Source organism: Candoia aspera, chromosome 3, assembly GCF_035149785.1.
Source record: "Candoia aspera isolate rCanAsp1 chromosome 3, rCanAsp1.hap2, whole genome shotgun sequence".
Lineage (NCBI taxonomy): Eukaryota > Metazoa > Chordata > Lepidosauria > Squamata > Boidae > Candoia > Candoia aspera.
Window position 1 is genome coordinate 184750279 of NC_086155.1, and position 18745 is coordinate 184769023.

The following is an 18745-nucleotide window of genomic DNA, read 5'->3' on the forward strand; positions in this document are numbered from 1 at the left end:
CTTCTTCTACTATTAGGAAGAGGTTTTTCAACTTAAGACCCTGTACTGTATATCCATGGTCTGTTTCTCTTTCTGTCTTGACCATCTTCTGTGTAACTTCCTTCCAGGTGTTTCAAGAGTGCTATCATATCCTACTTACTCATCCTTTTGTTTTCAAGGTGAAACCTACCCTAACTTCTTTCAACCTCTCCTCAGAGGACTTGGTTCTACTCCCCTTCTCTAAATCCTTAAAGTGTATTGCCCAGAACTGCAAAATATGCAAGTGAGACACAGAATACAGTGGAATGATTACTTTCTAATATTTGGAAAATGTACTTTTGTGAATTCAGGCTAAAATTACATTTGCCATTCTTACAGACATATCACACTGCTGGCTCATATGCAGCTCATAATCCATATGTATTATATTAATACATGTGTTCCTCACCCCTCCTATTTCTTTGGAAGAGAGATGATGAAGAAATAATAGGACAGCTTTCTTCAAATACAAAACAGTCCTTCAGATGATGAATCAACATTTTTCAGTTGTTCTGGAGCACAGGATTGAACTAACCTCTGAAAATGGGTTTCTCCTAAGCAAAAGGAAAGAAACTTCCTGACAGTACTGATCATTTGACAGTGGCACAGACGGCCTTGGAAAATGTGGCACTCTCCTTTCCCTGGAAGCTTTTATGCATTGCCTGGATGGCTACTGGGATCAGAATACTGAACAAAGAGCCCATAGAGATGGAAGAGAATAGCTCTAATTTTGGCTTGATGCAAAGTCCCTGAAGAAAGGTAGTTTCTTGAACTCGATTTCCCTGCCTTCCATCCCTGTTTTCTTTTCCTCTTTCTTGGAGACTGAACTGCTTGTGATGCCTTTGAAGGAGGAACTGTTCATATGGTTCCCCCCCCCCCCATCATTTGGCAATATAAAAGCATGTCAGGCAGTGATGGTAACAATAGTGCAATTCTCTGCTAAACCTATACAGCGGCTAATAGATATAAAACCCAGGAGAGTTTTAGTCCTATTGCAGAATCCTTAACAATTGAATAAAGGAGATCCTAGAGGATAGAAATAAAATTTGACCAACACTTAAAATTGTCAGGAAATATATTCCCTGTTTAAGAAAAAGAGCTGTACACAAAAAAAGATACAGTTATATGTATATGCAAAAACACAGTATGTACACATTTTAACAATTAGCTTTTTTCATGAAATGTGATCACTGCTAGTGTGAAGGACTTCCTAAATTCAGGGAATAGTAGTTAGGACAATTGTTCAAACATCCTCATTTTCATTTTCCACAGTGCCAGTAGCAACCACTGTGATTCAGCTATCTACAGCAGTGTTTCTCAACCTTGGCAACTTTAATACAGGTGGACTTCAACTCCCAGAAGTCCCCAGCCAGCCATGCTGGTTGGGGAATTCTGGGAGTTGAAGTCCACCTATCTTAAAGTTACCAAGGTTGAGAAACACTGATCTCCAGTATTTTCTAAACAGATAGCCCTCTGTTTCTATGTACTTCTCTAATATAGTGCATATTTCTATTCATTTCCCCTTAATACTTATTTATTTACATACAGCTCTTGTAAAAGTTGGGGAGGTACAAAGCGGGTTCTTCCTAATTCCTTTTCTCCCCTGCTCTGTGACTGCTTTAAAACTGTGTATGCAGAATTGATAAGGAATCCCAAGTATTGCCATTGGGGGAAAGGTGGGTGAAATGCTTAGATGTAAGCCAGAACAGAAGGAAGTTTCCCCAAATGTGATGTGTATAAATTACTGGGAGAACCATATTCATCCATTATTTCCACAATATACCTATAATACTTCTTTGTGTTCCTAGCCATGGAAGCATCCTCTGAGAGGTAGGATCAAGCACATGGTGTATTTATACTGTAACATCTAATGCTTTTTTTTTGGCTCTTTCTTCCCAACCCCCTTCCCTTTTCACCTTTCTCATTTCCTCCGTTTCTTCCAGACACAGAAGTTTTAATTACTAAAAAGCCACTTTCTGACACAATGGTAATGACCTCATTTCTATTTCAGTTAAAATGAGCATATTGCTATTGACTTTTGCCATTCCCTAAATGGTTCACCAATCACTCATCAATATCTAGGAAGGTGCACTGAAAGACATCTGCTGGGAGACCTTCTGAAAAAGAGGAGTTAGAAATCTACTTTGTCTGTAAAAAGAAACGAAATGTGGACCTCACCCAGCCAAGCGCACTGACCATGTTGTGTTGTCTCTTGTCATAAATTTCACATCCTCTTCTGGGTGTCTTTGCATGCTACTTGCCACCCTTACTAATCACACGTAGACTGGAGCTCATGAGCAAACACATGGAAGTTAATACCAAGGAGATACTCACTAGCAAAATATTTTGCAAGCGTGTACTCAGAATTTGCATAAATGTGAGAAATAGCATAGTGCATGTAGTAGCAGCTCACTTCAGTTAGACAATGAATTCCTATTTTACCATAAATTCCACTTTGTTAGCCTTCCTGCATACATAAATAGATGGAAGCCCATGTCATCCTGTGGGCTTTAATTCACCCTTCATTCTTGTTCTTCAACTAAAAAAAAAACAAAAGTACAGAATGCTAATTTTAATTTAAAAGGGACATTTTAAGCAGTTGTACATTGTATTATTTATTTATTTGTCTTGCTTATTTCTCTGTTTGATGCATTTAAAACTTGGAGGTCAACATGCTACATATTCAGCTTGGCTGGCACAAACTGTGCAGGAATCTAATAGAAAGCAATATTGTTGAAAATGGATATCAATTGAAAACAGAGAGCAGTGTCAACTATTCCCCACTGGGAGCAGGCAACAATAAAACCAGCCAAGCATTACACAGTTGAGCCTGCCAAATGTCATTAGAGCATAGGAGGGGAGCGGGGGGGGGGGGGAAGTAGCAGAACATTCTATGGTTGGGGAATGAAGAGATGGAAAGGAAGGGGAAGCTCACACGGTTAACATACAGTATATATATGTATACACATAGATACACACACACACACCAGCACACACACAGACACATACAAACATCCTATTAAGTTAATACAATAAAAACTGGAAATGGGGATTAAAATTTTATACCTAAAGCCATTTTGAACTGTGCAGGTTTCAGCTTGTGAGATGCATGGCTTTCTTTTTTTCCAGTTAGGACAAAAACATGCAACAATAAAATTAAAAGTTTAAAAGGTTTTAGACCTAAGACGTTATTAGGCTTCCAACTTAATAAGAGCTAAGCCTGCAAAATTGATTATAAATTTTAAATAGATTTTTTTAAAAAATACATCATTTAGAAATCACAGAAGTTGATGGAACAGTGATGAGGGCGATTAGAGAACGTTAGTAGATCCACATAATACACCCCCCCCCAAAAAAACTAATCATAATTGCACCCCATGTCTCCCTGGGGGTGAGAGGGATACTTCTCTTTCTCTCTGCTGCTGTGGAATGAGTAAAATTCATTATTTAATGCAACCCCTGATTAAGGAAAGAATGATTTGCAGTTTAACATAGCCAAGGCTGGTGGCAAGCGTAGCATTGGAAGGGGGTGTATCATTTAACTCACAAATGATCAAATTATTGCTATCTAGGAAAGTAATTGGCAGGATGGAGAATGGGAAAAATATGGGTGCTCACACAATTGGAAATCTGCAATCAGATTTCGTGTGCCAAAGCTTTGCTGATGCCCTCAACTTCTCCCATTGTCATTTTCCCCAATGATTTGTAAATTGTCAAACAAAGGAAATTTGTCTTTCAGACAATTGTGGGGGGTGGAGGAGAGAAGCAGATGATCATGATGCTCTGAACAGCCATGCAACAGCTCCATCTAGTGAAGATAGAGACACATCACCATGTTCATGACTGACAGAATGAAAAGTGGACATCTGATAAACAATACACTGGAAGTTGTTATCATTTCTGGTTGTTTCCCAAGTCCCAGCAAATACAGATAACTTTCCTTCAGGTGGGCAGCCAGTTATGTAGCTGGACTGATGAAGTTCTCTGTCTTACTGTCATTTCTATGTCATACGCAAAATCCTACATCTCAGCTATGATTATCAGGATTGTCATCTATGATGTTAATGAAACAATGAGCAAAAGCATCACTGTTGATCATCATGGGGAAAATAGCTCCAAAATCCACTTGAGGCAATATTTTTATTAAGCAACACAAGTTACAAAATTGCATGCAAGCATTTCTGTATTCAAGAACTCTTCCTATGAAAAGTTGGTTAAACAAACAAAAAGCAGAAAAAGCAAGGAGGAGGTTAAACATAATCAGTACTCCAGGCATATTGGCATCAGTTGCAGCCTTAGAAGGAATGTGATAATAAATGACAGACATGCTAATTGAGTCAAATAATGAACAGCACTAATGCTAAGTTGTACCCTGGACACTCCCAAAGGTTGATGAGATGCTGAAATAAACAAACAATTGCTATTCTCTATTTTTTAAAATATCAAATCCAAATGCTAAATTTAAACCCGTTTCCATCCTTCAGTAAGTCACCCAGATTCTATGATACATGAAAAATGGAAGACACAACAAAAAGTTATGTTGATGTTAAGAACCTGAAACATAATTATGGATGTCAGTCATAGTAAACTAGGAAGAATTATGTAGGGTAAGATATAAATCTCCTTTTCTATCATCTATGTTGGCATAAAATATATAGATAGAAAATCTTTTCCTTCAATGCAGCTGGACAACTACATTTCATATAAAACCAAATGCAGCCATGCTGACCAAGAAGAAAAAAAAATCAACATCAATCTGAAAATATATCTTTATTAAGTCAACTCAACTTTTTGTCACTGATCTTCCAACAATTTCTGCCACATCATAATTCTTAGGATGGAGCAAATGGGCCTACTAGCTCTTTTTTTAATTATTATTTTTCTTAACTGGGTTGTGAGATATGAAAGCTCAGAAGCAGATTTGGACAAAGAACCTCCTCTCATTTTTGTCTCCCTCCTTCATAATATAATTTTGATAATATCCAGTTATTTCTATATATTATTTCACTAACTTTCTTCATAGAACATCCAAATTTACATAAAGCATTATGTATAATTATGATCATTCAGAAGCATAATAAAATATTTTTGAAGATCAATAACAATATATAATCAAAGAAGAATCAAAGCATCAATACTGACAATGTCCACATTAGAACTATTAGGACAAGTCACATATAAATAAAAAACAAATCAACTAGTTGGCCCCAAAATGTATGTAAATAAAAAATTTTGGCTGACTGCAGAAGGACAACAGGGAGTGGAGGGGAGGTTTAGTGGCCATTTATCATGGGCAACCCTACTGAAAAGGTTCTCTGTCATGTCCATCAAAGGGTTTCAGATATGGGTGACACTGAGGGCTTGTCCTCATGTCCTGCTTGTCATGGTATGAAGACATTTCACTAGCCATTCATGGACAACATATTCTCAAGATGCAACCCCCATCTTGTTACCAGCCTGCCACTGAGGAAGGTTCAGGCCAGTTGAAGTGCTCCAGGCTGAAAGAAATGTTTTTCCTCCTACTCTGATTCAAGACCTCCCATGAGGACTTTATACAAAGATGGATAAGGAGCCTTTGGAGGCCAGCATGATCGCTGGGCTCCAATGGGCCTAATAGGTCTGCAGTTATCAAAATTGGCAGTAGAAGCCCACTGCAAGGTGACTCAGTATCTGAGGCTGTAATGGTAAGTGGCCTATCTTTCTGGCAACCTACTGAAGACCTTCTTCTGCTTCCCAGGTTATGGAGCATACTTCCTCAGGATCTGAGTTTGGTCCCTACTCTTTCAGTGGTCATAAAATCTGTAAAACACATCTCTTTCCTGAGGCTTTTAATTGTTTTAAACCTTTTATTATGTTTTTGTTAGCCACCTTGAGTGCTTACCACAATAGAAAGGTGGAGTTAGGGTTAGGATTAGGATTAGGATTAGGGTTAGGGTTAGGGTTGCATAAAGAAATGAAAGTTCATTTGTGACCTTAAACATTGATTTACATGTTTTCCCCCATATATTTAGTCTGAAGAAAGTTTGCCTCCAAATAGAGTGTCCTAAAAAATTGTCTCCATGCGAGTGAGAATTGGTCCTTCCAACTCAATATTGTCTTTATTGATTGTCAGCATTTTTCCAGGGTTTTGAAAAATGTCCTACGTGAGCATAACAAGAACTGCACCTGCCATCTTTCTGGGCTATACTTTTTAATAGCAAATGTGGGGGCTACCATACTAGCATTGGCTAAGTCCATAGCTACATTCAAATAAACAAATCTTTAGTGTGCTTCAGGAGACAAATAAGATGCTCAGTGTGTAAAATAATGCTGCTTCCTATTATCCAGTTCAAAAATCTGGAAAACCTAATGACTTAAAGCACATATGGGATCAGTAATACCTCTTCCAAACCACCCTCAGCTGTCTGAAAAACCTCCTGGTGATCCCCAGTCCCTGAGTCTCTAGCGCACCTTTCTCATGCAAATAGTGGAAGCTGACTAATTCAAGTTCCTAGGGAGGCCTCTACAGAGAATGACTGAGAAATGGGCAGAGATGTGCTTTGGAGTAGAAACAACTGAGGAAGATGAAAAACAAATAAATTAAAATTGTATTTTCTGAAATCCATGTTTACTTATATTTGGAAATAAAGTGATTGATAGCCCACCTATCTAATCTCACTGTTTATAGAAAGGCCTGGGTGATAAGCTGTAACCATTCTCACTCTGTATTATTCCTCTTTCTCTAGCAAATCTCATGCAGAAACTGTCTGCATAAATCTAGTCAAGTGTGATCTGGAATTTAGCATCAGGATTTCTTTTCTTTTGGATAACAGCCCTGCAGCTCAGGCCAGCCCTGGTAATCTCCCTGCCCTGGCCTCAGTGGTTAAGATGGAATAAAGCCGATGAAACACCACTCACACTATCTGCGACTGCATGAACATTCTTTAAAAAGTAAACATCGGCACAGAGATAAGGCAAGATACAGCATGGAGGAATGGAGACCTCTCTAACTCTACCTCCAATGTGTTCCCAGTCTGGTTAACTCCCGAATCCTGCTATTTGCAGAGAGGGCAAGCTCTCCTTTAAGATAAGTACAGCTGTTTTTCCAAAGCAAACCCAGCCTCTCAAGAAGATGATTCCCTCTTGTCTCCCAAGGGCAACATTATGCATGTTGATGTCAATACATAGGCAAGTAAATAAATAAATAAATCCTCCTCAAAGGGACTCACTTCACCCTGTGAAAATACTGACCTAAAAACATGAGTTCAGTATATGGGATATATCTCTCTCTCATACAGAAAGAATCCAAAAGTACACCTTGTGAGCTGTACATTTGGACATTTCCCACTTCTAGACTACAACAACCCATTGGGCAAAGCCATAGTAGATTTTATGTACTTGGAAGACATCATTGCACAGCCCATTCTGCTTAACGCCTCTTCTAAACCTTCACTTGCAAGATACGAGACTTAATTATGACCTGGCTTTTCCTTTCCTTTCCTCCAAACTAATTTCATGTTAAAATGAAATTAGCAATGGAGTGAACTAGAGTTTAGAAATGCTTAGATGGGCCACCGAATGGTTATAAATAGAAAAGCAGCCCTTAAAACTAGGTTGTTCAAGCCATCTGCACAGAATATTGCCATTTTTATTTTTTTAAAAGATGAATACTATTAAAAATACCAATAATTCTGTAATTCCACTGACAGAGACTGTTCTACCAGTGAAAGTGATGCTTCTTAACTTCCCATTCCGACATAAACCAACATAGATCTGGTGATGTCTGTACAGTGGATGAAAAGAAGGAAAGCAATGAAAAGTCCCTGGATTCATGTAACTTTAGATGTAGTTTTATATTATGTATTTATTACAGAAAATTTCCCCTGTAAGATCAGAATACTGGTCACTTTATCTGAAGCTGAAACATGTCTAGTCCCTCACAGATCTTGTGGCCACAAGCACCAGTTCTCAGTAACCACGGTTTCAGGCAAATGATATGTTTGAAGCTGGTTTGCTGTTACCTCAGCTCTTGTAAGAAAACTCTGATATTATCATAATGTCTAATGAATCATTGAAGCTAGCTATAAGAGAGATCCTAGTAGAAGTATTCTATCTTTCAATATTGCACAGGAAGTCAATGCTATGAACTCAATCACCTTTCTGAATTTCCAGGTCTGGCCAAGCCAGTGATCAACTTTTCACTTTAAGTCATTGTTCTCCCACTGATATACCTCTTTCACTGAAGGTTTTTGTACTTTGGAAATAATATTAAAATTGAAAAATGAATTGTTCTGGCATGAAAATATAAAGACTGCCCAAAAGATGGATATTTGAAACAGAAATTACCTCATATACTTAAAATAGACATGCTGTTGCTATTGCTGCTGTTGTTGCTGCTGTTGTTATAATTAACATGTGTTTCAGTTCTGGAGTTTCTAGATTCTGACAAGTTCCAAAGGGTACCATGCTTTTTTTATCGATCTGTTTAAAATCAAGGTCATATAAATAAGCTTATGCTTTTTCTTAATACCTCCACTCTTATAACACTTCAATCTTTTTCGTTCAGACCATCTGCATTCTCAAGATAAAAACATAAATATATGAGAACAGCTGCTTACTATGAAATATATAATAACAAATACCTTCCCTCCCATCCATATTATTGTGCAATGATTCTCCCATTTCCAAATCATGTTGTTTCCCAGCACACACAATACTGAAAAGTTCTCTCTCTCTCTTTCTCTCACTCCCCCCTTCCCTTCCCTTCTTTTTCCTTACACACAAAAAAAGTAAAGAAATCAACAGGCCGAACCTGTGTTCAGATTACATTAATGAGAACATCGTCTCTAAAGCATTGCATTGGTTTTAGCCACACTTCTCCCATTGATGTAATAGGATTTGCATGGCTAAAAGTCTGGGCAGTGCTTTCAAAATGTACCCTCAAGGCCTGACATGAATTCATAAAACCCTACAATTTCTGAGCTAATACCAAAAGATGATACTGGATGGATTTAGATGCTCATTAGTTAGCACTTTGCTAATTAAAACCCAGCTTACTGAACATTTTATCTTTTTTTGGAAAGTGGTGGGGGTTAGGCACATGTATATGTAAGCTAAACAGCTATTTATGACAGAACGGTGGCAAATTAGAGCAGGCAACTCTAATTTTCATAACACTTTTATTACAGACTGTGCATTAAGCCCAAGACAATGAGAATGGGGTTGCACACATTTCTTCCTTAGAGACCCTGAATATTTCTAAGAAGTCATCATGCTGCTAATGGCAAGTTGCTTATTGATAGTGTGTGTAATACACCCATGGGGGTGTGCCTCTTTTTCCTTGCATGATTAGTGTGCATGTGATGAGGAGGAGAGCCACAAAGCCAGATAGTTTGAGGAATATTAAGTATGAGCTGATGATAGGGAAACGTCATGTTTAATCAGCATGGCTAAGGACAGGGGCTTCCTCAGATGAGTGAAAAGAAGAAGATTCATAAATCAGTTGGATGGCAAGCTATCCACAATTGTTTCCTTTCACCCTACAGGATTTACAGATGGTTTCATTTCCATATGCAAAAACTTTCTGTCTTTTTTCCCTCTGAGGAAATCCTAATCAGAAATGTTAATGTCACACATAAGCCTCCAGTCTCTCCTGAATGCACTGAATATAGTACAAGATATGTTGAGTAAACAGATTCAGGACGCATATTATAGGAAGCAAACATTCTTATCTGTCTTTTTGCCTGGATATGGAAAAAGCTGCCTGCTTCAAACATGCTAACTTACTGAGAAGATCCTGGAGCACTCCAATATTTTAAAAACAAGCGAACTTCCAAGCTTAGAATGAGGGAATATGGATGCATACCTGACCCATAGTTAGGTCTGAAAACATACATTGCAGCAATCTTGCTGAAGCTAAATGTATCTGGCTGGATCTACTCACTACTAGAATCCATGGAAACTCACATCTGTTGACAGACTATGTTAAACAACTATTTTATGTTGAGAAACAAGGATAGCATTATAGGGTTTACTATAAGATTTCTGTGAATGGGGCTATCAGAAGGGTGTCCACATGCAATGCACATACAAAACAGGTGGAGCTACAATTGTACCATTGTGGCCACCATCTTGACTTTTTTTTTTATCACACCTGGCTATCAATCTGTTCTGAATTAAGCAAAAGTGTCAACAGTGCAGCAGTGAGCTTCTGTAAGAACTTATTATTAGACTGTTCCCCCTACATTTTGTGAATGAATAACAGCAATCTTGAGTTTCTGCTTGGGTCTGAATAAACAAACTGAATGTGGAACTTAAAGAGTTCAGCAAACTCTCCTTGGTTCAGAACTCAAAACAAACTCAACATAGTAAAATTTTATAAACAGAATCCTTTGGAAATCCAAGGGATTAGCACCAGTTTGGCAGAATAAAAGCAGAAAAACTTGACATGTAAGAAGCTCCGTAGATTTCTTTGACACTACATGGTTAATAAACAGTCAGGTCTATTTTTATTTTTTAAAAGTTCTGCAGAAAAAGTAACCCATATTTATCTTTGGGGTGGTTCCCTACCAGCACTTTCCTAGCACTGAAAAGTAGACAGACCTTGGTGCTCAGCATCAGAGAAGCAACACAGGAAATTGAGATTTCAAGAACTATAATTTAGCAGCATTTTACGATGCTGGCCATTTTTGTGGAGATGTACATAAATGGGAACAATTGACCTGTGATCTATTGGTGTGCTTAAACTCTGCCTTCTACTAAGTTCTTCCCATATATTGGTAAATAAATGAAATATTCCAAAATGCTAATAATCCTTAAATGACTTCCTTTCAAAAAATAACTAGATAAGCACTGTGCCCAGGAAATTCTCTTTGCTCAGAGTCAGATTCTTAAAACATTAGGATCACTAAATGATATTGGGCAGAATTGTTTTCAATAGCTACATGTGGCTGGAACTTTTAAGCTAAACAAGTTTATTTTCAAGAATAAGGTGGGAAAAGACATATTATGCATTTTATTTTTAAACAGTTGTGACCCTTATATAATTAACATGGATTTTGCATGTAGGGCTTGAAGAGGTCAACATATGGACATATGGACATCAAATGTATCACTGTTCCACTGAGAACAGTAATCTAAATGACATCTCCTGGACCAGGGCCAAGCTTAGATCTTTATTAAATGTTAATGACATCCACCTGATGAACAGGAGAAGCAAGAGGTAGCAAGATGTTATTTCCCAAAATTCATTACCAGTATCACCATTTTCCTACTATATCAAATTAAAATGTAATAGTTATAAAGACAACAAATGAAATACATTATTAAGCATCTCACTACTGCCAGTCTGGAATATTATTCTGAATTTTTAAAAAGAACATTAACTATACAATGGAAATAATTGAGTTGCATACAGTCTAACTAATCCATTTATGATGAATAAACCATTTAGATGGTTTTCATTAACTGCATATCAAGCACGCAAAAAAAAAAAGTAATTTAAGCCCTGATCTTCAGTAGCTTTGATTTAGATCAGTGTTTCTCAACCTTGGCATCTTTAAGATATGTGGATTTCAACTCCCAGCATGCTGGCTGAGGAATTCTGGGAGTTGAAGTCCACACATCTTAAAGTTGTCAAGGTTGAGAAACACTGACTTAGATAGAAGATATAACATGATGATAGGAAGATGGATGTTTTCATGTATAATTTTTGCACCATGCATCTGCAACCAAGGTACCTATAAACAGTAAATGATGTCCAGTTTCCTGTCTGGAAAAGTTGAGAGTTCAGATTTTCTATATGTAGCTATACATATAGGAGCTATATGTATTTCAGTGAACACATCTATTTCTGTATAGATAGGAAGCTTTGCCATTAAACCCCTAAATTGGCTTATTACTTGTTCTGCATGCCTGGCTTACCTTAAAAAATGGATAAGGAAGTTTATTTCTGAGGAAGAGAACTGAGCTGTCAGGGAAACCTCTAAGTCTTGTTCTCTGGTTTCAGAACTCCATATCTGGAAAAAGGAGAGAGGCCACCAGGCATGTGCTGGAAGTATCTGAGAATCTGCAGGATTCACAACCTTTCTAGCCCCACCACAGCCCAACAAGCAGCAGGTATGCACAAGCCTACAAAAATGGCTCCCAGTCAAGCTTTGGTCATGGAAGTTGGCTGTTTGTCCATATTCCCAATGCAGTAAGTAGAACTAACTTACAGTTAGGCCTCTATCTATCTATCTATCTATCATATTTTTATCACCGCCCATCTCCACCATTTGGGGGACTCTCATCTAAATAAGAAGCTCCCCATGCAATTTATTATTGCTCAGGCTTTCTTGAAAGCATCCAAAAGAATTTTGCAAGTGGGGAGAGAGGGACTCCTTATGATACAAGAATGTCATGGAGAAGGGCTACAAAAACCTTTGATTCCTTGCTATGTTTTTTGGTGGATTCTTGCCGAATATGAGCAGCATGATCCAGGAATGTTCTGGAAGCTGCAAAATGATTTCTTTTAATGAATTGGTCAGCCCTGTATAGCTCATTGATAACATTATCCCATAACACCAATTATCTTCAGTAGGGTTTACTTCTAAATCAGTTTGTAGTACCACAGTTATAATATCAGTGAAGTGCTGTGTTGCCATGAGGTCAAAAACACACCTTCCGAATCATTTTTGGAGTAAGCGCAGCCCTATTCCAAATCCCAAATGATTCCAAACTCCCAGTAAGTTCATATTTCACTCCAGATATTTGTCAACATAGCAAAAATAAAAGGAAAAGTAGTGATCATAATCATTCTCAATTCTGCAATAATGGACTACTATGAATAAATCAGAGGAGTTTTATAAGGTGGTTAGAAATTGTTCCATTGGAATCAAGTTTCCAGCATAAAAGCTAACAAAGCAATGAGGTTTCTCTCTATCTCCCAGTATGTACATTGAGCAGAAAAACATTAAACTTGAAAGTCATTTGATGACCACTTCCATTTTCTCCAGTCTCCCAGATACACTTATAAAATACAGATAAAACTTTTCTGAATACTTTCATCTGCTTTGAAATCTGCGGAATAGCTTCCTGCCACCTCTCTACTCTGCCATTCACAAAATGCTATTTTCAACTGAGTGAATTTATTCCACTTAGCGATATGGAATGAACAGAGGATGAGACAGCTAAGAGAGGCAAGTGCCTTTATATAAATCTGTTTTCAACAATCATTCTGACTGTCATTCTGATGGGCAAAAGAAAAGCAACATTTCTTGGCTGGCCAGTTCAGATAAACATTTCAGCATGTTCTCATAATATTCCAGGAGAAGTTTACATGTAAACAGAAGGTCTTCCTTCTGAGATGCCTTTTTTTTTTTTGCTCCTCTTCCTTATCACAAATGGTAGCTGGTTGGTTTCATTTATATGAAGGCCCATCAACAAAAACAAGAGTCTTAAAGAAAATGGAAATAAGCCTGTGAAATTAGCCTGAAAAAATAAAAAAATCACAAAATTTCAGTCATAAGTTTGTTTAGAAAAAGAATTAAAATTAGAAAAAGAATTGGTGTATGGAAGAAAAAGAAAGAGATGAGGATGAAGGAGAAAAAGAGAAAATTATTGATACATACAATAAACTAAGACAAATTAATATCATGTTTCCAGTTAGTATTAAAAGAAGGCCCTGAATTTGACACCCTTGACCCCAAATCAGATTATCCAAGATCCTTTGGTTTCAAATGATGGCCCTCCCACTGAAAGAATAGGACAACACTTTAGGGATGCTCCTTGATCCTTCCCCGAGTGCTCAGGTGAGCACAATGGTATACATTTCTGTCTGTATGATACAATTGTTTTACCAGCCTTGCCCCTTCTTGGATAGGATTGATCTCACCTCTTTGAACCACATCAGGTTACTTCTTGAAAAGATGATTGTGTGTTTTATGTGGGACAGCTCCAAAGCTATAGCAGATCCATAATGCAACAGCCAAGCTTCTGTTGAATTTTCCTCATTGAGAGTATGTGATACCAGTCCTGGCTCAGTTTCACTGGTTACCCATTGTTTTCTGAGCCAAATTCAAAGTGCTTGTTTTAAAACTTACTGTGTTTATTATGGCTTGGGACCTGCCTACCTAAAAGAGCAACTACCCACTCAGCTCCATTCAACAATGCTGAGGATGCCTTCCAGGAAGAAGTCCAGTGGAAATCAGCTAGGATGGAGCTTCCCGCACAGCAACCCCAATGCTTTGGAGTTGCCTCCCTATCCTTCATCCTCCTCTGAATGCAATTTGAAAACTTATTTTTATACACTGGCATTTTCTTTCTTTGTTATGTATCGATGGGCGTTTACTGTAATTTGTTTCTTTTAACTAAAGGTTTTATAGTCAATTAATATTGTAAACCACTATGAGCTGATTTTGCTGGGAGCAAGTGGGTACAAATGTATAAATAAATATGATTACATCAAGAACCATGCCATTAGATGTGGGGGGCAGGGTGGAGGGGTAGAATTGCCAATCCTTTTAATAGGTCTTAGAAGATGCTTTATAACTGGGCTTTTAAAAATAATGGACTTTACTGGGAAAAAGTGAAAAGAAAATCATGCTTTGGACATACAGTTGCTCACATCTATCTATGTTGCTATCTGTTACTGTGATGGGTGGGAAGGAAGCACCCCTCCTAGGAACCCAATAGATATTGATTCTTGTATAGAGTGCCACATAGCCCTTTCCATGATAGAAGCATTCATCATTTGCTCAAATGAATAAACCAACATTCTTATTAAGCATATAAAGCTTACTAAGTCAATGTGCTGCAATGTGACCTGGACTGAAGGGTGCCATTCAGCACAATCAAGTTGACAGAGAGAGATGGCTCAGCTCCCACTGTTGTCTTAGATCAGGACATGTGTCAGTCACTGGACAATGAACTGCCCCTGGCTGTCCGTCCTCATTTCTTCATGTTGGGAGGCATGTTGTCCTTTCAGAAGAATTTATTTTCGCCTGCCTTCCCTGCTAGCCTGGCCATGACAGGTCTGCCCTGGTTATGGCATTTAGCATATGGCTAACTGTGGTTCCATTCCGTAGTTTAATAATGTTAGTCAAGATGGAATATTTGAAACAAGCTGAGGGCATTTCTTCATCTTGCCTTCACCATTGGTTTATATACCTTTGTATACACAATTTGTAACTGAGAAATAATTAGCATCTTTCATAAATGTACTTAAGGATCCTAACAGGATCATCTTGATTAATACCAACAGGCTGTAATCATGGAGATGTGGATCTAAAAGCAGGGTGGGCAATTTTTGGATAGAACATTGTAAGTTTGGAGTCTGAAAGCCAGGAAGTGAGTGGAGCCACAAAGGAATCTCAAGGGCCACATACAGCCCTGGGGTCACAGAGTACCCATCTCTGACCTAAAAGCGCATCCTGAACATATACCTTCATTATTTAGTTTAAAACATTATATTTCCATCTATCTTGTGAAGTTCTAGCGAGTTCACAGAAAGTACTGTAACATAAAAGCATTCCCTTCAAACACATTGCAAGTGAGTGGACTTCCAATTTCTCTCTCTCTCTCTCTCTCTCAATATCACCCATCCCTTAGGTTTAACCTTAAGGGAAAAAATTAGGATAGTTTCATGAACCCTTTTGACTAATTGCAAATGTGGGCAATAAATGTTACCACATCAAGAAAACTGTACTGTTCAATAAAAAAGCAAAAAAGAATTTCTAGAAAACTACAGTGGTCATGTAGTGGTAAGAATTAAATCTGAATGCAGATTGCATAGAAAACCAATTTCAGAGCCACAGAGGAGACAGTAAGTCTAAACAATGTCAAGTAGTAAGTCACTTTCTTTCTACCCCTTCAACAATATCTTCTTTTAATTATTTCTTGGGTTAGGAATGAAAGTATTCTAAATTCCCTGGAAATGATGATGATGGAAATTTCACTTCCAGGACATCTGGAAGAAGATGCGCTGCTACTACTCTTCTAGATTTAGGATATGATCTGCAGTGGGACTTACTTCCATATGCTTTCTCTGCATTGCAATTACTTTTGCAGATAATACAAGCTCGGTTTTAGAAACATTGTCATGCTTCCTCTCTGATGTCTCAATCCCATAATGTCTAGGAAAAGAGGAAAGGAAACCCCTATTGGCAACGAGAAGCTGCAATAGATGGTGCCTCATCCTGATTCAGCAAAGCTCTTCTGTTACTAGTACCACCCTACATGAACAAAGCATTGCTGAGTATCTTAGTTAACCCAATTAAAATTTAATTGTTGTTCCATCTAGTTTCTTTACTCTCTATATAATCAGCCTCAGGTTACTTTATGCAACATAATGATTTTATTATAGAATATAATTATTTCATTATACATTTTAATCTGTGAAAGCTTGCCTCCATTCATCTTGATTTACACAGAGATTATTGGTTTCTAATTCATCAAACACATCCTGTTTTTGAGACTCTTGAAATCAGATACAGAGTTTAGTACTTCCAGATGGGAGCAAACATACAAATTAACAACACAAAAGAAACGGATCTGAATTTTATTCACAGGCACACGTTTGAAGGAAAAGAATGTATATATTCCTTTTGGTTTCAGTTTCATTTAAGTGGAGGATTGCCCTCAGCACACTTACAGAAGAATAAAACCCCTGAACCCAGTGAAAGCCTTCTGACCTAGAACTTGACATATCTCTCTGTTTCCAACCCACTTTTATCTGCTTTTCAGCACCATTTCCATTTTATTCTATTATTTAAAAATATTTTCAAAATCCACAAATAAATATCATATATACTGTATATTTTCATCCCACCAAAAAAACCCACTTCTTTTTTAATTCAGAGTGCCGACAACTGCATCGGAGAAGATCAAGCTCAGTTCCATATATTATTCCAAAAGAAGGAAATCAGCATCCCATTTTCCATCATCCTCACACCACCAAATCTCTGGAGCTAAATTACCCCTTATTACCACTATGGTTTTCCATATCTTTTTCTGCTCTAAGCCTTCCCCAAATGCTCAAAGAGGAAAAAGTGGGCTGAAAATTTCCAGTCCCACCCCTGCTGATACGATTGTACCACTAGACCAGCCTTTCTTAACCTTTTGACCCTGGAAGAACCCTTGAAATATTTTTCAGGCCTCGGGGCACCCCTGCACATTCAGGCTCAAATAGAGGCCACAAGTTACAAAACTATTATATTCATTTCATGGGTAGGCCTGTATGTATGCATTAACAGTGTTCTTAAACTAAAAATAAAGAATAAAACTTACCTCTTTAATGCCCAAATTTGAAATAATTTTTTAAATAAATCATGATCTCCCAGGGAAACCCTAGTGACCTCTCATGGAACCCGAGGGTGCCACAGAACCCTGGGTGAGAGGACAAAATAATAAAAAGTCAATAAAGTTCTGCCCCAGATTGAAAAAAGTAGCCCTTCGCTTCTCTACAGAAATGTTTTGAGGTAAGACAAATTAGTAAATTCTGGCCTAGTACATCAGAATATAATTCAAATGAATTCCACTAAAGTTAATGGAGTGAAGTAAGTGGATTGACCCCAGGGCAAAAAAGAGAGAGAGAGAGAATTTTTGGTCTCCATTGTTATAATCACAAAATTACATGCGCAACAATTAATTTCCACAACCTTATTCATTCATCAGGCTTTCATGTTACCAACAGTCACAGGCTGCTAGAATAAGGAATTAATTGATATATTCATTACATTAGCCATTAAGTTAATTTCACTGGCATTGGACAACTACACTCAGTTTTGCCCAACCCGTAATTACATTTATTATCACTGCCTTGGCTAGAAGAAAAATCATGATGGAAAAATACTGACCACAATCCCAAACTGCACATGAGCAGCTGGGGGTTCTTTTTTCCATCCCCTACAGTTTCTATTTCATCAAGTAATTTATGTGAAGCAGCAGCCATTCCCGCTACAGTTTTTTTTTAAATGTTTTTTCTTATGTGCTTATCCTAAAGATCAAAAGTTTTAGTTTTTATTTCAAGGCAAACTTAAGTGCAGTGTTTCTCAACCTTGGCAACTTTCAGATGTGTGGACTTTAACCCCCAGAATCCCCCAAGCAGCCTTGCTGGCTGGGGAATTCTGGGAGTTGAAGTCCACACATCTGAAAGTTGCCAAGGTTGAGAAACACTGCTTAAGTGAATTCAGAATTTGGGTTCCACATTATTAGAACCACGCTGTGAGGATCCATATTTAATGAGCCAGGAGCCATGGAACCAATAGTAATTAGGACCAAAAGCCAAGTCATGCCTTGAGGACAAGCTAAGACACAAGACTGAGAAGCAAGGAGGGTATCAACAATCAAGAGTACAGGAATACAACAAAGCTTCTGAAGATCTTGAGAAAGTCTCAGCTAGAACAGAAAACTCATTGATATTGCTTCCAAAGCCAATTGAGATGGGCAGTGTCCTGTTCAGACTATGAGACAGCCAGGCAGAATTACTATTAAGTTCTTTATTTATAATAACTATTTACAACAGCAAAAAGTCCAGGTCACAACATTTAACAGGCAGATTGGATGGAGCACTCCTTAGTACTTTCATATCTCTAAATGGTATCAAACAGCTCAATCTGTCTTTTTAACTCATTTATCAGTCATATTCAGTCCACAGGCACACTGCTGGCTTGCTTGCAGGTTCTCCTTTTTATGACACTTGTGGCAGAATGCTGGAAAGCATTTGGCCCGAGAGATCAGAAAAATCACACACCAGGCATTTCTATAAAAA